The 24,656-nt window shown below is 42.7% G+C and overlaps 1 pseudogene; it reads right to left on the reverse strand.

Moving 5' to 3' along the window:
* Positions 1-17,301: 17,301 nt before the first annotated feature.
* Positions 17,302-24,449, reverse strand: LOC102866846 (annotated as a pseudogene).
* Between the last annotated feature and the right edge of the window lie 207 nt (positions 24,450-24,656).

Below are 24,656 nucleotides of genomic sequence, written 5' to 3' on the forward strand. Positions count from 1 at the left end.
AGTTTTGACTCACTGTGACCCAAAGTGTGTCAGAGCGGAAGTATGCATCATGTTTTCAGTGGTTGATTTTTCTGAAGTAGGCCTTTTTTCCTAAACCCAAACCTCCAACCTTTCTCTTGGTTTCTAGTGGTTTGGTGGTTGGTCTTTTTTTTGTTTTTTAATGTGTATGAATTTTTAAAAATTATTTTTACTAGTTTATTTACAAAATTTGAATACACTGTTTTTCAGACCAGTTTCTTCCAGTTTCCCCCCATCAAATTGTACAAACCCATGATTAATCTCCCCCCACTGCACATCCTCAACCCTCTGCTTCTACCCCCCCCTTGGATCTTCATTTTCATTCTACAGTAATGGTTTTATGCAATATTTGTCCTTGTGGGACTGAGTTAATTCATATTCATAATGTTCTCCAGTCCCTCCTAAGTTAGGTAATAATTTACAAAATCATTGCTCCTGCATGCTGCGTAGTATTCCATTGTATGAATGTCCCATAGTATGTCAGTCCATTCAGTTGTGGTTGGACATCTGGGATGTTTGCATGTTTTCTATGGTGAATGATGCTGCTATGAACATTGGTATACAAGTCTCTGTTTGTGCCTCAGTTCTCATTTTCTCAGGGTATATTCTGAGCAGTAGTATAGCTGGGTCATATGGGATTTCTGTGTTCAGCTTTTTGAGGAAGTACCTTCCAGAATTATCTGAATTCCTTACCTGAATTCTACCTTCTAAATTGGTTGTACCATTTTACAATCCCATCAACAATGTTTAAGAGTTCATATCTCGCCATATCCTCCCCAACATTTATTATTTGCTGTCCTGTTAAACTTTACCAATGCTACTGGAGAGATGGTACCTCATTGTGGGTAGCCTAGTGTTTTAACCACTTGTACCACCCAGGGTAATGAGACACTCTACAAAAATTGATCCTAAGTTAGGATTTCCTGTAACACAGAGCCAGACAGAGCGAGGGTTGGTCAGTTTACCAGTTCTACAGTACCTTCAGGAACCTGGAAGCTCTCCATCACTTCAGCCTGCCATCTTCCTTGTCCTCTGATCCCTGCCACAGCATGGCTTCATGCAATCTGACAGGACGATGGGCAGAAACCAGATACCTCTCACTCACTATGCGTCTTTTTAATGGTGAGAAAATCTTTCTTAGACGTTCCACCTCCCAGATCCCCTGTATATGTTATTGGCCAAAATGAAGGGAGTACAAGCACTTAGAGAAAGGTTTAAACCAATTGAGAATTACTCCCTTGGGGTTGGGCCTGGGCCTGAAGCTGACGCACATGGAGGAGTGTTGGTGTTAGGTGCTGTCCAGTTGGCTCTGATTCATAGCTCCCCTTGGTACAACAGAGTAAAACCCTGCCCATTCCCCCACTATCCCAATAATCACTGCTGTGTTTGAGCCTATTGTTGCAGTCACTGTGTCAGTCTGTCTCATTGAAGGTCTTCTTTTTCCCTGAGCCTCCACTTTACCAAGCATTATGTCTCTAGGGACTGGCCCCCCTTGATAATGTACAAAAGTATGTGAAACAAAAATCTCACCATTCTTGCTTCTATAAAGAACATACTAGCTGTTCTTCTTCCAAGAAAAGTTTTTCCTTCAGCAGTCCATGGTAGACAGTATTCTTCACCATTACCACAGTTAAAGTAGCTTCAGAGATAAAATTAGGGTATCAGATAGGAAAAGGAGCTTTGGTGGCACTATGGTTAAGGCTGGTAACCAAAAGATCCATGGTTTGAACCCACTAGAGAAAAATTCAGCAATCAGAAACTCTAAAGGAGTAGGTTCTTGTTGCGACTTGATGGCACTGGGCTTGAGTTTTGCTTTTAAATAGAAATGACCTGAGAAAGGTGGAGACTGGGAGGCAGATACAACTGGATCCACTACAGAAAGTAGTGAAACAGTGTGTGAATGTGGTGTGCATGCATTTAATGTCACCATATTTGTCACCTGTTTTGTGCTTACCTGAATCTAGGCACAGACTTTGTTGAATTTTTTGGTTATGAAGACAGCGTACACGGGGTACCTGCACTGTGATGATTCACCGTCTTGATTTCACTGAATCTTACTACATCCATTTTACTGGTGAAGAAGCTGCCCTGCCTCTCCTTCTGAGAAGAGATGCCTTAAGATGCTTAAGAGCTGGAACTGCACAGTTGTTTTGCTGTTGTTGTTATTAGGTGCCATCGAGTCAGCTACCACTGCAGTTCATGGTGACCCTGTGAAGAGCAGAGCTGAACCTTGCCCTGTCCTCACCATCTCTGAAAATGGTTGAGTGGATTGTTTTAGTCACTCTGTCATTCCATTTTGTCGTCTTCTCTTTGTCTGACCCTCCACCTTTCACAGCATGGCCTATTTTCCCTTCTCAAAACATGTCCAAAGTATTGGAGAGGAAGTTTCAGTGCTATCCTGTGTTGAATCCAGTCCTAGCACTTTTCTGCACTGTGACTTCTGGCCTGTGACTTGACTTCTCTGATCCACAGCTTTCTCATTTGTAAAGTAGGCATGATCAAACTTAGAAACTTACTTAGAAGGTAAGGGCTTGGAGAGAGCATACAGGAGGAAGTACTCAGAAGAGCCTCTAGTGTAGTGTGAGGTTGTGGTTAATTATTGTTATTAATAACTGTGCTCCTGAAGCTGCCTGTGGGAGCTGAGTGACAATGCTTGATCATTAGCTCTGCCTTCTCAGCAAGCTAGTGTCCATCTGCCAGAGGAAAGAAGCTCATCTTTGGATTTAGAGGTTGTGAATGAAGCAGCCAGTTGCAAGCTCAAAGCAGGGAGTGCTTGGGCATAGGTCCAGCTCTGGCTTTCTCAGTGCACAGAGAGGTGGCTTATTCTGAACCAGAGGTAATAGGCGAGCCGCCTTTTGTTACCTTTGAGCTTTCTTTTAGGCCCATTCAGGCTCCAGAGACCACGTGTCTGATGAGTAAGGCATCCTTTTATTTCCCTTCTCTAAAGGGACTGTTGGCAGAAGAACCCCCCTTGAAACATGCCTTTCACGAAGACCAGCCATCTCCTGGTGAACTCCAGGGCCTGGCGTGTTCTCCTGGCTGTTGAATAAGTTGCTGTTCGAAGCTGGCACTGCAGGTTCTCATTTCCGCATTCCAGATACCCACAGTGGGCGGGGGAGGCGTCAACCACCCCTAGAAAGGCCGGGAAAGCTCAGGCAGGTGGCCTTCCTCTTGGGAAGACCGATGAGACGGGAACCTCACCTGGAGTTGCACTCAGAGTCACCTGCCCACTCGTGATCAGGGGACGGCTCTCAGGTGAGTACTGTGCATTCAGTTTGGTAGTGACTTGTTAGGGAAAGTTAATAATTATGTGTTTTTTCTTCTCTTTGGGAGAGAACTTAGGTTATTGGATTTCTTCCCCCCCCCCCCCCCCCATATGCTGTGTTTACCTGGCTGCTCTCCTAACTGAAAAAAGTGGTGGGTGGAGTGTTGAGAGAGTGAGAAGAAAATGGAGGCTCAACTCTCAGGAGACCACATTGGGGAGACTGATTGAGCTCCCGCTGCATTCAAGCTTCTGTGCCAGGGCCCAGGGGGCATCCTAGTCTCTGGTGCAAATGAGCCGTGTGATCTTGGGTGAGTCCCTTTCCCTCTCTGGGTCTCAGTTTCCTCTTTGGATGAAATGAGAAATAACAGCAATCAATACCTGCCTCTCCAATGGGTGTGTGTATAGTGCTCACTGGCAGGGCAAGGGATGCTGTTCACATATCAAATCCACCCTCCACCCCTCCTCTTTGTTGTGTCTTCTCCCCTTCACTGCCCCTAACTTCCTGCCTAACCTCATCTCTGACTTCTTGCCTGCTTGCTTGATGACCTTCAGCCACAAAGGCCTGCTGCTCTTCCTCACTCAGGCTTTGCCCTGCCTCTTCCCTGGAACATGCCCACTAAAATCCTCCTGACACCCTCCCTCCATCTCTTCTTTAGGTCTCTGCTCACCTGCCATTTTCACAGTGAAGCCTCTCCTTTCATTAGCTGTCATTTCCTTTATTACTCTCTAGCCTTTTACCCTGTTGTACTTTGCCTTATGGCTTTTATTATCACTTGATGGATCATGGGACTCTGGATAATGTAGTGATTTATGTGTGGGGCTGCTAACTGAAGGGGGAAAAAATAGTCTGCTACCTTAAAATTTACAACCTCCTGGGGGGGAAAACCCTCCAACACATTTGGCAGAACCATTTCAGACAGGTCTCGTATCAAAAGTTTACAGAATCCTACAGGGCCTCCTCAAGAAAAAGACTGATCACACAATCATAACGTGGGCAAAAGACATGGAAAAACTTTTCACAGAGGAAGATAATTTGGATGGCCAACAGATTTATGAAGAAATGCTCGAAATCACTGGCAGTAAGAGATCCAAATCAAAACCACAAAGAGATACCATCTCACCCCAGTAGCAGTGGCAAAGTTTAACAGGATAGCAAGTAATAAATGTTGGAGAGAATGTGGTGAAATAGGAACTCTTTTGTTGGTGGCATTGTACTACCACTCTGGAGGGCAGTACGGCGTTTACTCAAAAAGCCAAGCATGGAAATTCCATATGACCCAGCTATTCCACTGCTTGTAATTTACCCTGAGAAAATGAGAACTCAGGCACAAATGGAGATTTGTACACCTGTCCATGTCCAAGAACATGGAATCAGCCCAAAGGTTGAACCACAATCGGATGGATTGAGAAATTATGATACATTCACACGATGGAATACTATGCTGTATGCAGGAACAGTGCTTTTGTCAATTACTCCCTTACTTGAGAGGGACTGGAGAGCATTATGCTAAGTGAGCTAGTTCACTCCCGAAAGGACAAATACTGTATAAAACCAATATTGTAGAACTAGAATGATAACGAGGAAAATGTGTATGACGATCAAGGGCAGGAGCGTGGGAAAAGAGGGGTGAGGATGGAGTGGGGGCTGGGTGTGGAGGATGTGTATCCATAGGCTCGCACAATTTGATGAGTAGAGGGAGGGATGGGTAAAGGAAATGGGAAAGGTGCAGTGTGAAAAACAATGTAGATGAACTTTGTAAGTAAAACAGTATAAAATAAAGGTTTTATTTTTTATAAAGAAATAGACTGTCTTAAGATAGTCACATTTGTGGAAACTCAGATATACATCTTACTACTTGTTTTAATTAGCATTGAATGACTAATCAGATTAAATTTAACTTTTTGATTAACAACAACTACCACCACAGATTTACAGCCTCAGAAATTGAAGGGATATTATGAGATGGAATCAACTCCATGGCAGTGGCTTTGGGTTTAGCATGCCATATATTTCTCTAGTATCTCCTTCCTGACTGTAACTCCCCTTGGGAGTGGCATCTTTGACCTGTGACCCTGTAGACAGTGCCTGTAGACCTGGGGTTAAGCTCACACCTGCCCACCTGTAATCAGGGCTGTGTATTGGGATGGCTTTCTAGTGAGTTATGTTCATTATGTTTGATAGTGACATTGGTAGGTGTGGGAGAATTGATTTTATGAATGAACTTAGTGTTGAGACGGTGTGGGATGAGGGTAGGTGGCTGTCCTTGTTGGTGTTGGAGCAGGATACCACATCTGGGAACACATCTGGCAGGAGGGTAAGGCTCTTTGGAGCATGTCAGCAGCTTCCAACCCTCTAGTTCCTGTCCCTTAGTCCCCTGGGCTTGTGGTCCCATAGCATGCATGCATCCATGTAGTAGGGAACAGATGGTTTCAGCCCTAGTGAGCACGGAGGTGTTGAGTTAATTGAAATGCTGAAGATTTTGCCAGAGACACCACCCATCCACACCCATCCTTGTGTATAGAAAGCCTGCTTTATCACTTGACCCTTCTTGGTATTGTAGTTTGGAGGCCAGGGAAAGCCTGGGAATTAAGAATTAACAGACCAGGCATGGTTTATCAGTCTCCCAGCTTTAATAGGTGGTCATCTTGTTCTGGGGCAGAGCAGGTTTTAATTAAATGGTGAGCTCGAAGTGCCTGTGCAATATCTAATGCATCCTCATTGTTTCTGGCACCAGCATCAGCCGTTGATTCTGTGAAAATATCCTGGCCTGGGCTTCCCTAGGCTCTAAGGGCGATGTCAAGTGGCCATCGTAGATTTCTCCTAGCAACATGAGGGGCTCAGTTGTCCAAATCTTAAATCATCACACATTGGAGCCTGTTGTTATTTCAAGGGTGTGTGAAGTGTGAGAGGGGTTGTTCCTGCAGTGTTTAGCCAGGAGGTGTGCCCCTGAAACTTCAGGTGAAATTATTTTGGAATTGGACTGGGAACTTTCCCAGCAGGCCATATCACATACTGATGGAATACCAGCGATGGCTTTGACACAATTTCTGGAAAATGAGCATACTTGGTAGTACTACCCCTGTGAAACTCTAGTGTGACATCAGGTGACTCAGCCTGTGACTAGACTCGCTAGTGCATAGTAAGCATTCAGTAAATGGGGATGGCAGTTATTTTTAGGAATCAAGTTCAAGCCCCTTTTAATTTTTTTCCAGTCCCTTTTTTGGTAGGCTCATCTCTCGCCTCTTTGCCCTTCCTCCTCAATTAGGATCCTCCCACAGTTCTTCCCCAGTGTAACGCATGGCAGTACTCAAGTACAGAGGTAGCTTTCCACATATTTTTCTGTGGTCGTGTAATCACAGAGGGGGTCAGGTGTTGGGATTGCCCTCATTTTCCTGCACTTTGCTTTTCTTCTCTTGCATTACTTTGCAAAGATGCACCTATGTCCTCAGGTTGTACTTGCATTTAACTCTTTTTAATGGCATATGGTGGGGCTTTGTCTGACATACTTTGGACATGTTGTAAGGAGAGACAGGTCTTTGGAGAGGGACATCATGCTGGGTATTTGGAGAGGGACATCATGCTGGGTAGAGTGGAGGGACAGCTCAGGAGGGGAAGACCCTCTAGGAGGTGGATTGATTCAGTGACTGGGGCACTCGGGATGGGTGTGTCAGAGGCAATGAGATTGGCACAGGATAGAGCACGGTTTAGGGCTGTTGTACATAGGATCGCTATGCAAGAACAACAATGGTGGTGTAAGTCTTGATTTATTTGGTCATTGTGTTGTTGTTATGTGCCATCGAGTCATTTCCGACTCATAGCGACCCTATGCACAACAGCTCTAAACCCTGCTCTATCCTGCACCAACAGCACCGCCTCTGACACACCCATCCCGATTACCCCAGTCACCGAATCAATCCATCTCATAGAGGGTCTTCCCCTCCTGCGCTGTCCCTCCACCCTCCCAAGCATGATGTCCCTCTCCAAGGACCCGTCCCTCCTGGCAACATGTCCAAAGTATGTCAGACGAAGCCCCAGAATCCTTGCCTCCAAGGAGCAGCTTGGTTTAATCCTCTCCAAAATGGATCTGTTTGTTTTCCTGGCAGTCCATGGTACACTCAGTACCCTTCTCCAGCACCACAGCTCAAAAGCATCCACTCTCCTTCTGTCCTCCCTAGTCATTGTCCAACTCTCTGATGCATAACAAGCGATTGCAAATACCATGACCTGTATCAGGCGCACCTTAGTCTCCAGAGAGACAATGTTGCTCCTGAGTACCTTTGAGAGGTCCCTAACGGCAGACTTTCCCATCGCGATACGCTTTTTGATTTCCTGACTGCTGGTACCAAGAGTGTTGACTGTGGAGCCGAGCAAAGTGAAGCTGTGAACACTCTCAATCTCTTCGCCATCCATCCTGACGCTGCCAATTGGTCCAGTGGCGAGAATCTTTGTCTTCTTGACGTTGAGCCTTAGTCCATACTGAAGGCTGCAGTCCTTGACCCTTCAGCAAGCAGTTTCAGCAAGCAAGGTTGTGTCATCTGCATAACGGAGATTGTTAATAGACCTTCCACCAATCCTGATGCCACGATTCTCCTCATAGAGCCCAGCCTCTCGGATAATCTGCTCTGCATACATGTTGAAAAGGTATGGAGACAGGATGCATCATACCATGACTAATTGGCATTCCTTTTGTTTCTTGGTTGATGTTTTTGTTTTTCTGCCAAATTATTCTTTTTACTGATTCCCTTTCTTTTGAATTGATTACAACTCATAGCGATCCTATAGTACAGAATAGAACTAATTGCCCCTTTGGGTTTCCCAAGCTGTCCGTCTGTATGGAAGCAGAGTGCCATATCTTGGCTGATAGATTCAAACCACCAACATTCCACTGTGCCCCTAGGCTCCTCTTTATTGATAGCCTTCTTTAATTATGTTACAGGCACCTACTCTGCTTAACTACTTGTTTAACATAAGTGCAAAGCCTTTAAAATGGCACTAGTGTAATAATGTCTCCTATCCAGATAGGAGATGCATGTTCTGAAGGTTGAGAAGGCTTCCACCAGGTCCATTGTAATGCTGAATATCTGCTTTCAGTCCTTTTTAATTATGAAAAAGGATGATATATCGCCTTTATATGCGTTGGTTTTGCTTAATGGGTACTTACTACAGAGTGATAGACTGAGAAGGTTCATCAAACATTCCCCCCCTTCCCCCGCTCCCACCCCTTCCAACTTTCTTGATTGGAAACCAGAATATGCAAGCAGTTTTGTTCAATTTGGATCAGTTGGCACTTTTCTTTTTTGTTGTTGTGTGCTCTTGTGACAGAACGGACTCCTAGCTAAGCAGCTTTTCAGCGGTAGTAAATCACATGAGAGGAGATGTCCCATCTTTATCCCACAGAGCAACTGGTGGATTCAAACTGAATGACTTTGAGATTGCAGCAAAGCTTCTTAACACTAGGCCACCAGAGCTTCCCTTTATAGGGGGTACTTACAAGCTCTGTGGCATGGTCTCGCTTTTCTGATTCAAATCCACCTGCGATTCTGCAGGTAAAAGATGGGTATTCTCCTCCAGTGCGGTTTACAGACACGAAAATCTGTTGGAGAGTCAGCTGTTGGGGGCGGGGGGGGGGGGACGGACAGACTCTGAGTCAGTAAATTCAGTTAGGGAATCTACTGCCTTCATGACTTGCTTCACCAGAGTCAAGGTTTGTACCAGTTATCTGTTGCTACTTAACCACTCCCAAATGGATTGACTTAAAATAGCAACAATTTATTATTTCTCATGAGTCTCAGGTGGTTGGTTCTTCTGGTCCTGAATGGTGTGATGAAGTGGTGTGGTCTCTTCTGTAGGTGTGATTTTTGAGGAGTTGGAAGGTCCAAGATTATTTTATTTACGGGTCCAGTGTCTTGGCTGGAGTGACTGGGTTTCTCTCTCTTCAAGTAGACTTGGTGCCTCTCCTTCCTTGAGGTCTCACTAATAGGTAGTCAAACTTCTAAATCCTTTGTAAGATATACCTCTAGAATTGGCCCAGTGTCACTTCTTCCTCATTGACATCTGGTGGTTCCTGTGCATCATGAGATCAGCCCAGATTTTTTATGAGAGGAATGACAGAAGATAGGATTTCCATGAGCATCAGTCACTGGGGCAATCAATGGAAAAGAGCCACCATAGAGTTCTTTTCTTTTCACAGAAGCAGTGTAGAGTTCAGCATGACAGAGTTGGAGCTGCAGCTTACCACATCTCTAGTGTCCCAGGCTCCTCTCTTTTCTGACACTCTGAGCTCTATTTTTGTAAGACACTAACTACCTCTGAAACTGAGGAGGACCTCATGCACTTGCTGCGAAGGGTCAAGGACTGCAGCCTTCAGTATGGACTAAGGCTCAACGTCAAGAAGACAAAGATTCTCGCCACTGGACCAATTGGCAGCATCAGGATGGATGGCAAAGAGATTGAGAGTGTTCACAGCTTCACTTTGCTCGGCTCCACAGTCAACACTCTTGGTACCAGCAGTCAGGAAATCAAAAAGCGTATCGCGATGGGAAAGTCTGCCGTTAGGGACCTCTCAAAGGTACTCAGGAGCAACATTGTCTCTCTGGAGACTAAGGTGCGCCTGATACAGGTCATGGTATTTGCAATCACCTGTTATGCATCAGAGAGTTGGACAATGACTAGGGAGGACAGAAGGAGAGTGGATGCTTTTGAGCTGTGGTGCTGGAGAAGGGTACTGAGTGTACCATGGACTGCCAGGAAAACAAACAGATCCATTTTGGAGAGGATTAAACCAAGCTGCTCCTTGGAGGCAAGGATTCTGGGGCTTCGTCTGACATACTTTGGACATGTTGCCAGGAGGGACGGGTCCTTGGAGAGGGACATCATGCTTGGGAGGGTGGAGGGACAGCGCAGGAGGGGAAGACCCTCTTTGAGATGGATTGATTCAGTGACTGGGGTAATCGGGATGGGTGTGTCAGAGGCGGTGCTGTTGGTGCAGGATAGAGCAGGGTTTAGAGCTGTTGTGCATAGGGTCGCTATGAGTCGGAAATGACTCGATGGCACATAACAACAACAACAACAGCTACCTCTAGTTCACATCCTTGTTATGGCTCATTTCTAAGGAGGATGTCTTAGATAACACTTCTATCAGGAAACCAAAACCTTCCCTGAAATCCTTAGCTGACTTGAGCTTTGTGTCTCTGTGTCTAGAACTTGTGACATGGCCATACTTTACTGCAGAAAAGTCTGGGAAATGCATTTTGGTGATTTTCGGGGTTTGTGGTGGTTGTGTGTGTGTGTGTGTGTGTGTGTTTTTTAAAGTTAGAATCTTTGGGATTTGGTTAGTAAGGGAGATGTGGGAAGAATAGATATGACAAGTGGATACCTAGAAGTGGTCTGTCCAGACAGCCATGCAAGTGGTAGGTAAACTGTTTTGATTGCTTTGATGGACAGAGCACTGAACTTCCACAAAGACTCCAAAGGTTAGAGAAATGAGCACATCTGGTGGCTAAATTGGCCAGGGTCGTTTGCTGCTCAGATAATTTGCTCAGCTCATCTTTCCCATGTAGATGTTTGAAGTCAGAATAGTGATGATAATAATAGCCATAATTATAATAGTGATAATAATAATTATTATAATACAGTAATAATAATAATAATGATAATAAGTATAGCCAGTCTTATTAAAGGCTTAACTTGGGCTTTCCATGAACCAGCTAATTTCATTTTCACCATGCCTCTATGAAGTAGGTTGTTGTTGATTGCCTTCAAGTCAAGCATGACTCATAGCAACCTGACCCTATGAACAAAAGGCCTGAAGCCCCTCTACTACTATCGACATCTATCAAAGTTCATAGAGTTTTCGGAGGCATGCTGTTTAGGAAGTGGATGCTGCTCCTGCTTCCAACTGAAGTAGATATGTTACCATTTTTCAGATCAGAAAAGAGGATGGAGAGATTAAGTAACTTGCCACCAGTCCTGTGCCTGGGCAGCAGCGGCAAAATACAGTCTGGTGACTGGGCTGTGGAATCTGCATTTTACCATTGTGTATATATAATGGCTTTAGTTTATTTACTACAGGAAGCTTTTCATACTGACCTGACGATGTAAGTCCTAGCTGAATAAGCATGACCCACTTTCTTCCCCACCCTTCCACTCCCTTTTTGACCTCACATTCTTCCTCACTATTTTTCCAATTGCATCTGTTTTTTAAAATGACCTTAGAGTACATGAAATCAATGTCATCATCTCTGTTTTGTTGCATGTTACTGGCATTTTTGGTTCATGGAAAAATGTTCATTGTTAATGTTGTTGGATGCTGCCAGCTTCATTCCAGTGCATTATGACCCTGCGACACAGTAGAACCAGAGGGTTTCCTCGGCTGTGATCTTTACCAAAGAAGATTGCCAGCTCTTCAGAGCTGATAGGTGGGTTCAATTGCCCTGACTTTCTGTTCACAACTATTTGCTTAACTGTTGTGCCACCAGCGGTTTTTGTTTATCACTGTGAATACACATTAATCTGCTCCAAGAACTACAACATCACCAAGAATGACTTTTGAACTTTATGTAATCCAGTATTTTCTGTGTATATTGTCTTCTAGAACCATGTTTTTCACTTAATATTGCTATTTCTGAGATTGACCCATACCATTTGGTATAACGCACTTTGTGGTTCACTCATTTTGGTTTTTTGCAGTATATCACATTTTTGTGCTTGGGGTTTTTTTTTTGGGTTTTTTTTTTTTTCAGTGTATAACATTTTTTATTTTTCTACAGTATATCACATTTTTTGCTTTGCAGTATATCATGTTTTGTTTTCATCGTCTCTGTGCCAGTAGACACTTGATTAGTTTTGAGAAATTTTTTGGGTGGTTTTTTCTTTTTTGTTGTTGTTTTTTTCCCCCGCTATTTACCAGTTACTGTTTGACATATCTCATTATATAACTAGAGAAAATTTTATCTTGTGTATGTACTAGACATGAGATTGCTGAATCATGGAATATGAGCATCTTTAACTTGACCAAATACTGTCAAATTGTGCTCCAAATATCCATCAATAGTGTGTAATAGTTGTTGTTGTCTTTCTCACACTTGATTCCATTAAACTTTAAAATTCCTACCAGTCTGATAGATTTTAAATGGAATCCTATTGTGGTTTTAAGTTTTTATTCCCCTGAATACTTGTGACCAGATATGTCTTCATTCATCTTTTCTCTTCTGCTTGTTCAGTTGCTTTTGCTTATTTTTCTATTTTGCTTTTCTTTCTGGTTTCTAGGTGCTTTTTTAATATATTGGTTACTAATCTTGGGACAGCAGCTTGTGTAACCTAGTGAAAGTTCTATGTTTCTCATGTCATCATTTTCTTGATTGTTTCCCCTTCTCTATCACCTGCCCTCAGGAGTACTTTTTGTATAGTCACAGCTCTCAGTCAGGAAGCAGTCTTCAACATACAGATACAGGCCTACCTTGGAGATATTGTATGTTCAGTTTTAGACCACCCAGTAAAGTGAGTCACATGAGATTTTTGGTATCCCGTGTGTATGTGGATTGACAGAGTGACTGCAGCAGTGGGTTCAAGTGTGAGAGAGATGGTGAGGATGACACAGGATAGGACAGAGTTCAGATCTATTGTTCATGGAGTTGTACTCAACTCAAAGGAACTTTATAACTGTGTATATAAGGGGAGCTCTGATAACTTAGTGGTAAGGAGTTGTGCTACCAACCCAAAGGTACATGGTTCATATCCACCAGCTGCTTTGTGGGAGAAAAAGAGGCAGTCTCTTGACTACCTCTGAAAACCCACTGGAGGGTCAGCTATGGGTTGGTTCTGACTCAGTGGTACACATCAACAATCCTCACTTACTATCTTGTGTGCAGTTTATATTTACCATAGTGGTGAATAGTCTTACTGTTTTGTGTATTATAATGCTGAGGTGTTGATGGTGTTCTGGTGGCTGCTTCTTATTGTGTGCCGTCAAATCAGAACTAAATCATAGCTGACCCTCCACTGGATTTTCAGAGGCAGTAAATCACACCAGAGGGGACTGCCTATCCTTCTCCCATGGAGCAACTGGTGGATTAAAACCTTCTGCATTTGAGATTGCAGCAAGGCTTTTTACCACTAGACTACTAGAGCTGCCTTTCAGTGGCTTAGTGGTAAGGAATTGCACTGCCAGCCAGTAGGATCATGGTTCAAATCTACTAGCTGCACCGTGGCAGAGAGATGGACAGTCTCTTTTCATTTGATTCACTGCCTCTGAAAACCTCAGGACGGTCAGCTGTGAGTTGATGGTACATTACAACACCACCACGTACACTAGCTGAGCTGGTTAAGCTTTATGGCAGTCTGATTGGGCAGTGATTCTCAGTGGTTTGTTAGTTACGTAATGACGTAGATTGTAAGTCATGGAATGATGTAGTCAGCCTCCTTTGGATAATCATCCCCATTTTTTAGTAACACTGATTTTCCTATAACAACTTGGTCTTTGGAACCAAACCACCATATTGATAAGTAAGAAAATTGCTTGTGTATAATTTTTGTAATTTTATCACAGTACTTACACTGTCATAGCTTTTTAATGAAGTCAGTTGGCCCCAAGGAAAACCGAACAGAGATACAAATGGAAATTTGTACACTCATGTTCATAGCAACATTATTTACAAAGCAAGAACATAGAAACAGCCCAGATGTCAATCAACAAATGACTGGATTGAGAAACTGGTGCATTCACATATTGGAATACTATGCAGCTCCCAGGAGTAATGAGTTTGAAAAATATAACATGGGAGAGGCTAAAGAGCATTATACAGGCACATAAAAACAAATACTTTGTAAGATCATTATTGTAAAAACAGAAGGGTAACCTAAGATGTGTATGGATGTCCAAAGAGGGAAAGGGAGGTCTAGGGAGAGGGTCTGAGGGTAGGTAGGTGGGGAGAATCACAAGGATGCAGAGTTCAGTGGGTGGAGAGTAGGAATGAATAAAAAACAAACAATATACATGAATGAATGAAACAAAAACAAATAACAAAACTGTTGTCATTCCTGATAACCCCATGTTTGTCAGAATATAACCCTTTTCAGTGTTGGTTTTCAAAAGGAAATTACTAGGCCTTTCTTCTAAAGGGCCTCTGGATGAAACTAAACCTCAAATATTTCATTAGAGTCAAATATGCTATCTATTTATACCACATAGGGACATGTCCAGAGTTGTAAATTATCTGGAATCAATATCTATGTCATGTGCATCTCTATAAATAGGTATTTGTTCACCTTACATCAGGAAGAAAACAAATATCCACTGAAAGAAGAATATATGAACCCAGAATAAACTCCAACCTGAGAGGAAAAAAAAAATGTCAGTTGTGTTTGGGTTCAACACATGTTATAGAAAACTTAAAATGATAGTGGCCGGGGTAAATAATGAGCACTGCATTGCAACAGATGAAGGAAAGAATTGTTTAAAAAGAATATAAGATTTGACATTAATTTGCATGACAGCAGATCATAATAAGAGGTGCATAGCAAGGTGGACTGGGGGCGGTGGGAGGGAGGAAATTGTGCAACAGTGAATTAAAATATTTTTTAACAATTTTTTAATACATTTTTATTGTATTATTTTTATGTGTACCGTCAAATCAGATCTGACTGATAGAGGAGGAGATTGCTCCCTCCTTCTTCAGCAGAGCATCTGGTGGATTTGAACCTCGTACCTCTGGGATTGCAGTGCAGCGTCTTGCCACTAGGACACCAGAGCTCCCTTAGTGAATGAAATTTTTAAAGAGAAAAGCAAACTTGGGGGAATGGTTGGGAGGAAAATGTGCAACAAAGAATGAATGGAAATCCAGGTTTTTTGTAAACTTTTGTTAAAATAAAAATAAAAAAAGGATAATGGTCTAGGCAGGATAGAAATTAAAAGGGCCCGATAAATAGACTTAAGATTACACTCTTATTTTTTTAAATAGACTCTCCTTTATTCATTCTAGTATTCCATGACATGGCTGGAGATGAAGACTCACTTTCAGCCAGCAAGTAAGGAAGGAGACATGAAGATGAGCACTCCTTCCTTTCAGAGGGCACCCAATGGAAGTTAAACTGACTAATTCTGCTTAGAAGCCCTTGTCTAGCTCTTGATAATCACATTATCACATAATCATAAGGGCGTCTAGGAAATACATTACTTAGTCTGTATGGGCTTGCTCTTTGCTGAAAATCAAGTTTTTTTTATTACTAAGTTAAAATATTAAATTTAATATTTAGTGTAATATTAGTATTGGCTTCCAATAGCTTTACTAGTTCTGAAGTGATCCTTACTGATGGACCATAAAGAAACTGCCCAAAACCAGGGTGATATTTTCACATGATGCCTCTTTGATGTTTCTGGTTTTCCTTTCATCCCACAGATACTTGCTGAGCATCTGTTTTGTGTGGGTACTAGTGTGGGAGCTAAGACAACATTGACTAAAACAAAGTCCCTTTTTTCATGGAGCTTAAATTCTAAAAGGGAAGACAGGTATTAAGCAAACATAATAAAACCAGAGAGAGGAAGTGTGATGACATATAGAGGAAGATGTATGGAATCAGTATAAATCATGAAATGCTATTGTCATTTTAGACAGGGCATTGAGGAAGGACTCTTTGCTGAGGTAACATTTGAGCAGAGGGGAAGAAGGAAGCCATGTTGGGTATATGGGAGAAGTGTCGGGTATTTGAGGCAAAGGGGAGGGGCCTGGCAAAGGCCCTGAGGTGAGCTGGTGCTTGTGCTTGAGGATCATCAGAGGTGAGCAGAGGTGACGAGGTCAATAGTGTGGGGCGCTAAAGTGAAGATGTTGTTACCAAAGGCAGAGGTTAGCCTCCGGAGGATCATTAGTGCTTTGTAATAAAAGTTAAAGAGTGGGGTGGCATGGTAGGTAGTTTCAGTGTTGCATTGATAATTGGATGTTTGGTGGTTCAAGTTCACTGGCTACTCTGTGGGAAAGTAGCTCTGCTCCCATTAAGATTTGCAGCCTCTGAAACCCAATGAGGCAGGTATACTTTGTCCTATAAGGTTACTATGTGTTGAAATAGACTTGATGGAAGTGACTTTGGAGTTTTTTTGAAGTGAAAGTCATTGTGAATTGTCACCTCAGTTATCCTGCATGTCGTTATGTTTTGACATAATTTTATTGTGGAATGTTTGACACATTAACACAGCAATGAAGTGAATAATGAATGAATAATTCAGAACCACTGTAGATTTGAACCCAATTTCACTGGATTATCTTTTTAAAATAAAATCTCTTTAAAAACAAAACAACCCCGCAAACTGCTCACAATTTTACATTAAGGGTATTGAGGTTATGTTAATCCTTGGTGGAATGATCTGGAAGAAGGCAATAAAAAAATGTTGCACAACTATTACTGAAGAATGTAATCAGTGTCATTCTTCAGTAATAGTTATGCAACCTGTAGAAATTGTTTCACCACAATGAAATTTACATTTGTGTGCTTATACACACACACAACCATTGTTACAGTGAAAATAAGGAACAATAATTATTTCACATCATCAGGTACCCAGTTAGTGTAAGTGTTTCCCAAATATCTTCAGACATGCTTTTTTAAAATTAATGAAAGTTTACAGAGACTTCGGGTTTCCAGTCATTCATTGTTGCACTTTTCTTCCCCCCCCCCCCAATTCACTCTTCTCCTTGAAAAGAAAGAAAAACTCTTTCATTGTTATACAATCCCTCTTCCCAAGTCCACTCCACTATGCAGCCTTCACTCTGGACTTCTGTAAAGACAAGAATACCCACTCAGTAATCCCGTTCTCTCCATAATCTTTTGCAATGCAATATACATCATTCATCCTCTCCTTTTCTGCCTTCCCTCAACCCTGATGTCAGTCCTGTTTTACAATTGTGGCCCTATGCAATATTTGTCCTTTTGTGACTGAGATATTTCACTCAGCATAATGACCTCCAGGGTCATCCATTTTGCATAATATTTCATGAGCTCTTTGTTTTTCAGTACTGCACAGTATTCCATTGTGTGAATATACCACAGCTTCTCTATCCATTCATTTGTTGATGGGCACTTGGGTTGTTTCCAACTCTTTGCTATTGCGAACAAAGCCACAGTAAGCATGGGTGTGCATATATCTGCTTGGGTGGCAGTTATCCTTTCTTTGGGGTAAATTCCCAGTAGTGGAATTGCTGGGTCAAATGTCAGACATGCTTTTTAGAATTCATTCAAATTGGGACCCAGCAAAGTTCAGTACAGGATTTGGCTCATTTGTCTGTGAATCTCCATTAATCTGTAGGTCCTTGTTTTGTCTTGCACAAAATTTTGGAGTGGGCTTCTGGTGGCTTAGTCCGTAGCAAGTTGTGCTGCTAACTTAAAGGTGGCACTTCTCTGGTGGTTTCATCCACCAGCAGCTCTGCAGAAGAAAGATGGGCAGTCTCTGACTGTTGGGATTTACAGCTTTGGAAACTTTATGGAGAGGGCGCTATGAATTGGAACCATCTAGATGGCAGTGAATTCTGACTCATGTGATGGTGTGTCTGGTATTAGCAAACTATTCTTTGCTGTCTGTTTCCTACAAATGAGTAGTTTAATTTAGAGGCTTGATTTGGTTTGTTGTTGTTGTTTTGTGCTATCCAGTCGTCTACAACTCATAACAGCCCTATGTACAATAGTTCTGAACCATGCCCTATCCTGAGCCAATCTATCTCTGACACACCTATTCCCATTACACACCTACCCTAGTTCTCTGTTAATCCAGGGTCTCCTCTCATCCAGGGTCTTCCTCTCTTGCCCTGTCCCTCCACCCTTCCAAACATGATGTCCTTCTCCAAGAACTGGTTCCTTCTGGCAACATGCCCAAAGTATGTGAGATGGAGCTTCAGAATCCTTGCCTCTTAAGTAGCTTGGTTTCACCTTCTCCAAGACAGACTTGTTCTCTTGGCAGTCCATGGTACATTCAGTACCCTTGCCTCCAACACTACAATGCAAAGGCATCATTTCTTCTTATCCTTAGTCAATGTCCAACAAAGACCATGACCTGAATCAGGTGCACTTTAGTCTCTAGACTGAAATTATTGCTCTTCAGCACTTTGGAGAAGTCTCTGACAGCAAATTTGCCTAAAGCAATTTGTCTTTTAATTTCCTAACTGCTGGTGCCAAGAGTGTTGATTGTGGAGCCAAGCAAGCTGAAATTGTTAACAACCTCAATCTCATTTCCATCTATCATGGTGCTGCCAGTTGACCTAGTTATGAGAATCTTTGTCGTTTTGATGTTGAACTTTAATCCATATTGCAGACTACAGTCCTTAACCTTCTGCAGCAAATGCTTCTGGTCCTCCTCAGTTTCAGCAAGCAGAGTTTTGTCATTTACATCATGTAGGTTGTTGATGAGTCTTTCTCCAATCTTGATGCCACTTTCTTCCCTGTAAAGCCCAGTCTCCAGAATGATCTGTTCTGCAAACAGGTTGATAAGGTATGGAGACAGGACACATCCCTGACACACTGATTTCCTAATTTTGAACCAGGTAGCATTTCCTTGGTCTATTCTGAAGACTGCTTCCTGGCTTAAGTATAGGTTTCACATGGGCACAATCAAGTGCATTGGGATTCAAATTCTTCTTAAGATGAGCTACAATTTGTTGTGATCCATAGTCAAATGCCTTTGCATAGTCAAATTTTGCTTTGGTTTAGTGTTGAATCCCTTCACCCCCATTAGAAAGTGTATAAAGGCCCCGGTCTCTTTCTGTGATGTTCTTGAGTAATTAATCTCTGCTGTGGGTGATTGTTACCTAGATCCATTAGCTCATCTGGGATTTGAAAAAACAATGGTGACATGGCAATTCTTTCCTTCCTCTTCATTTATTAACTGGAATAATTTTTTAGAGAGAAACCTATAATACCATTCAGTTATCCGAAGATATCAACTCGTTTAAACTTTTGTTTACATTGAAAATGAGCATTGATAGAAGACCTGGTGTGAAAAAACAAGGTATACAAACTATGTAAGCAAACCAGTATAAAAGAACTTTTATTTTTTTTTATTTTTTTATTTTTTTTTACAGAAAAGGAGCGTTGAAGAGTTGGGCTGCTGCGTTTTTCGATTGGTGAGGCACATCTTCTACCTTTGTTTTTCTGTCTGTTCAGTCAATATTTACTGGTTTCTGCTCCTGCCCAGGCCCAGTCTTGGGTTGGAAAATAAACAGATAAAACTGGTCACAGTCATCTCATTGTGTTGATTATACTGTTTTCTGGGTATTACCTTTGACCAGGTGGAGCTTTTAACCAGGGAGAGAGGATATATCCTTTTTTCCCTTTGCTTTCACTGGCATGTATTTTCGGAACTACAAGTCCTGGAAAGCTCTTCCATCATGCCAGGGCATTAAACTTTACTCTTGGGGCAAGAACTGAAATGCCATCCATCCCTAGACAAAAGAGCAATAAGTAGCCCTGCTCAGCTGGAGAGGCCTTGTTGCAGTCTGGTCAGGGCTGAGCTCTGACCCCAGCCACTATTGTCAGGGTTATAAATTCTTTAGAGTGCTAGCACACTTGAAATCATTGGGATGCTTGGGGATCAGTTACGCATTATGTTATATGTTAACTAAGGGGCCTTCTTTTCTTCTGGGGATTATGTTGCATTCACTCCCTCAGGGAAAGAGGATTTCACTAGCATGATGTGGAATTCATGAAATCCTGACTTCTTCATTCAGCAAATATTTACTCAGTGTCAAGTAGGTGGCAGAGCCTGGGGTTTACTCTTAGAGTGAGTTAACAGAACAAACAAATCAGTTATATTCAGGTGGGGATGAATATGAGGTAAAGTCATTACAGCATAATGATGGGAGACACACCTAGGAGATGAAGGGGGATGCTTTTGGAGGCCAGATAGCTGGAGAGACCTCCCTTAGAGTGGTGACATGCCCACTGAGATCTGAATGCCACAAGGGATTAGTTTGTGGAAACCTAGGAAGAGAGTTTTCCTAATAGGAAGAACAGGAAGTGCAAAGATAATGAGGCAGGAATGAATTCAAGGTGTTCAGGAAAAGACATGTAGCTGGAGAAAAATTTCTGGAAGGTCCTGAGATCAGAGAGAACAAAGATGAGGTTCCATAGGGCCTTATAATCAGTATTTTTTTTTTATGTTACTATTGCTTTAATATCTTCTTAATAATTTATCTAACTAAAAAAAAAATAATTTATCTAACTTTGTTGTTAAGAATATGCACAGCAGACACATAGACCAGGTTTCTTCAGGACATTGTTTTGTTTAAAAGAAGTGTTTTGGTGAGTCGTTAGGTCATCCAGTGCCCATGGCTCCAGAAAGTTTGGAATTCATGAGAATTTGAAATTTTGTCCTGTGATCCCCCCACCCGCTGCCCCTAATCAGGATTCTTTTATAAGGTCTTTACTCGGTACAGGTCTCCACTCAACACCTTTCGTAATGATAGCCTGACATCAGATAGTTTGTCTAGTCCGATAGCAAAAAGGGTGGTTGTCCAAGGAGGAAATTAGCCACACATTTTATTTCCTCTTCTTATTCTTGACTCCTGTAATATGTTATGTAACACACTGGTAATTTGAAAAGGATAGTGGTTTGAATCCACCAGCTGTTCTGTGGGAGCAAGATGGGTAGTCTGTTTCCATAAAGATTTATAGCCTCAGAAATCTGATGGAGGATTGCCATGTTTTATTTAATCAACTCTATGGCAGTGAGTTTTATTTGTGAGTCTCACCTGTTCTAGGCAAATAAATAATCCAGTTTTTCTTTAGATTGCCGCTTTTAGAACCCCAGGTTCTATGTAACTAACTAACTAGGAGGTAGAACAGAAGCCCTAAAACATATGTTTAGGCCAATTAACTGGGATATCCCAACAAGCCATGACCCTAAACTTCCAAACCAGATTTCGTGAACTATCTGGTTGTACAAAACCAGCCTTAGCACCTACTCTTTTTTTTTTTTTTTCCTTTGAGGGGATGATGGGAATTGGGTTTGTAAGTATGTCTTTAATTTCTACCAGATTTAACTTTTTATAGGTGTGCAATTTACTGTTAACAGTTAAATTAATTGGCTGTGCAGCCATACTCTTAAGGTTTTTCTTATCAGTGTAAAGCCTGAGACTTCAGCAAAAGGTTACCGATTGGCAGCATCATGATGGATGGTGAGAGATTTTGCTTGGCTCCACAATCAATGCTTTTGGTACCAGAAGCCAGGAAATTGAAAGGCGAATTGTATTGGGGAAAGTCTGCTGCAGGGGTCTCTCCAGAGTACTAAAGAGCAGTGATGTTGGTCTTGAGACTTAAAATGTGCCTGATCCAGGCCATGGTCTTCACATTTACTTGCTGTGTGTCAGAGAGCTAGGAGAACAAGCAGGGTGTTTCCTCCTAGAGAGGGTGAAACCAGGCTGCTCCTTGGAGGCAAGAATTCTGAAGCTCTGCCTTATATATTTTGGGCATGTTGCAAGGAGGGACCAGTCCTTGGAGAGGGACACTATGCTTGGGATGATGGAGGGACAGCACAAGAGAGGAAGATCCTTGATGAAGATGGATTGACTTAGTGACTGGGATAATAGCGGTAGGTGTGTCAGAGACAGTAAGATTAGCTTAGAATAGAGTAGGGTTCAGAGCTGTTGTACATAGGGTCGTTATGAGTCCCAAGTGATTTGATCGCACATAACAACAAAAAAGAAGAAGTTATCTCCTAGTTCTGAAGTTTAGGGCCATAAATTCAGGGCTTTAAGGGTAAGGTCCTAGTGTATTTTGTTCCTTTCAGCTGCTAATAATTCTAGGTGCCTGTTTGTATTCTTTGGCTAAGTATTCCTTAGTGCTCCCAGAATTTCTTACGTTCCTTCACAAGGCATCTATCTTCTGAGTGACTATACTTCTCCTTTCTATATCTTTGCAGGAAAACAGTGAAGTTTCATGGCATCTCCATAACTGTTGTTAGTGGAGGCTTGCATGTTATTATGATACTGTAGAAATTTGTGAGGAACAGAATATTGTGATGACCCTTCAAGAACCTCGGTACTTGGCTCTGCTCTGGGGTCCACCAAGCCTGCCTTTCCACTGCCTTTCCAACAGGGCGCATCTTGATCAAGTACCATTGGCGTTTTTGGGGTAGTTCCATTTTTCCAGTTTTTTCTTTTTCTGCTAACAGCTCTTGGACTGACAGAGCCCAGTGCTGCTTACCATTTTTCCTCTCTCTCTCTTTTTTTTTTTTTTTCGTCATAGCTCTTTGTCTTCCTGGTGTAATTAGGACTCAGAAGTTCCAGAACTCACGTTTTTACCTTTCAGTATTTCCCAAACACATCAGATAATGCGCTGGCCAGTCTGCACACCGTGTACACTGCCATTTAAGAGAGGTATATTCACTAATCACTCTGTCTAGAGAGCTCTATTGCCTTAGTGATACAGAATTACACTATCAATCCAAAAGTAGGCAATTTGAATTCACCAGATGCTCTATAAGAGAAAGATGGGCAGTCTCCTCCTGTGTGACTTATTGCCTTTGAAAACCCACTGGTGGGTCAGCTGTGGGTCATTTCCAACTGGTTGGTATACAACAACAATCAGTCTTAAAAGGGAAACAGTCTCCTCTCTCTCTGGTTATTACTCCCTTCCCTGCTTTGTTTCTGTAACTACATTTCTGGACCTGAAACCCACAGCCAGAAAGCCCCCTTCAGGGGCCTCCAGTTTTGCGTGAGGTGGTCATTCTTGCCCACTCTGTTGGGGCTGCTTTTATCTGAGTTGGCATTTCAGGAGAGTGAGGGACTGGCATTTCCCAGAAAGGCTTTGGAGAAATTGTCTCGTTGGTTTCAGGGTCCTGGAAGCCTGGTGGTGGTTGAATAGAGCAGGCTTCACTTAGGTGACCTGCCTTCTAGCTACCTGTAGGGATTTTTTTTTTTTACTCTTAAAAAAATGGTTACTGTGATGTTTTTAAAAAAGGGCTGTAAGGTGGGAAGGGTCAGAGCCAGGGGCTGTGTGGGTAGCCCCTCCTTGTCCTCCTTCTACTTCTGGATGACCAGCTGCTGTGGGTAGGCAGGCTCTCAAACAGCACTGACCCCTGTGACAATCCTGGGTGGATGGGGGCCCGTTGGACCCTGGGGCTGTCCTTCCAACCAAGAAATCTTCAGAGCCTTATCATCCAGGCCTACCTCATTCTGGAGAGCCAGCTCCATGGCTTTCATAGTAGCAAACTCCACCACTGTAGTGCCCATCTTCTTCTTAGAAAGCACTAGGTTGAGAACTTCACCATACTTCTGAAAAAGCTGCAGGAGGACGTCTTTGGAGTAGCCACCTTTTGATTCATCCTCCTACTTGCACTTCCATTTTAGCTTTTGTTTAGGGATTCCTTTGCTTTCAGGATTTTCTGCTTTTCCTCTCAACCTGTGTTCACAGTCCTGGCGGATCTGCTCCTGGACCCGCTTCTGCTGTTCCTCCAGCTGCCGAGAACCCTCTTCTCAGAGGTGCTCGATCTCTTGCTCCAGTGTCCTGGTGCTCTGGCTATCCTCCTCCTCCTCTTCACTCCCATGGGCCTGGGCCTATTGCTCACGGGCCTCCAGGTCAAGCTTGACTCTCTTCCTTCTTCCATCGAGTTTCTGGGTCTTCTCCTCTGCCTCCTGCTTGGCTTTCCTGACCTTGTCATATGCAGCCTGGGCTGCAGCATCCGTCAATACTTCCAAGGCCTGAGAAAGCTGGACAAAGAGTTCAGCTGCTGGATTTTTTTAGCTGGATTTTTGTCTTGGTGGCAGGAGAGGGCCTTTCTGCCAGGATGCTTTCTTCACCTCTTTGTCTGCTGCCTTCTCTTCGATCCTGAGCAGCACGTATAGGTCCATCTGTAGGAGCTTGGTCACCGTTGTAGTTCCGACACTTGCACACTTGGGATTTTTTTTTCCTGCATAAATTTGTGTCAGTCCAGCTGCTGACAGTATCCAGTAGGGGAAGGGGCAACTTTACTGGGAACAGACCCCCTGAGAGATAAGCCCTGGGCTATTAGAGCCCTCCCTTCATAACTGTTAGTTGTGCGTGTAGCTGCTAGTCAATGTTCCTGAATTCTAATACACAACAGACTCAGTCAGCAGTCTTCAGTACTTACTTATTTACTATTGTTACTGGCTTCAGAAGCCTGACCTTGTGGTGCTCAGATATGTGTTTTAGTGTAAAGCTACCATGCATGCTGCCTGCCAAGAATAGCTGTTGACTATTGAGTTGATTTTGAAATCATACGACTGTAGCCAATTCAGAGAAACCTCCATGACAGTCAGTTCTTGAGTTTTGCCCACCTTGCAGGCAAACCCCTCCTTTATTATGTACCTGTAGCATTAATATTTTAAACACAAGATAACCCCTAATAACAGAGTTGTGATCTGCTTCATTTGCATT

Source organism: Elephantulus edwardii, unplaced genomic scaffold (genome assembly GCF_000299155.1).
Source record: "Elephantulus edwardii isolate Elephantulus edwardi_28Jun2011 unplaced genomic scaffold, EleEdw1.0 scaffold00266, whole genome shotgun sequence".
NCBI lineage: Eukaryota > Metazoa > Chordata > Mammalia > Macroscelidea > Macroscelididae > Elephantulus > Elephantulus edwardii.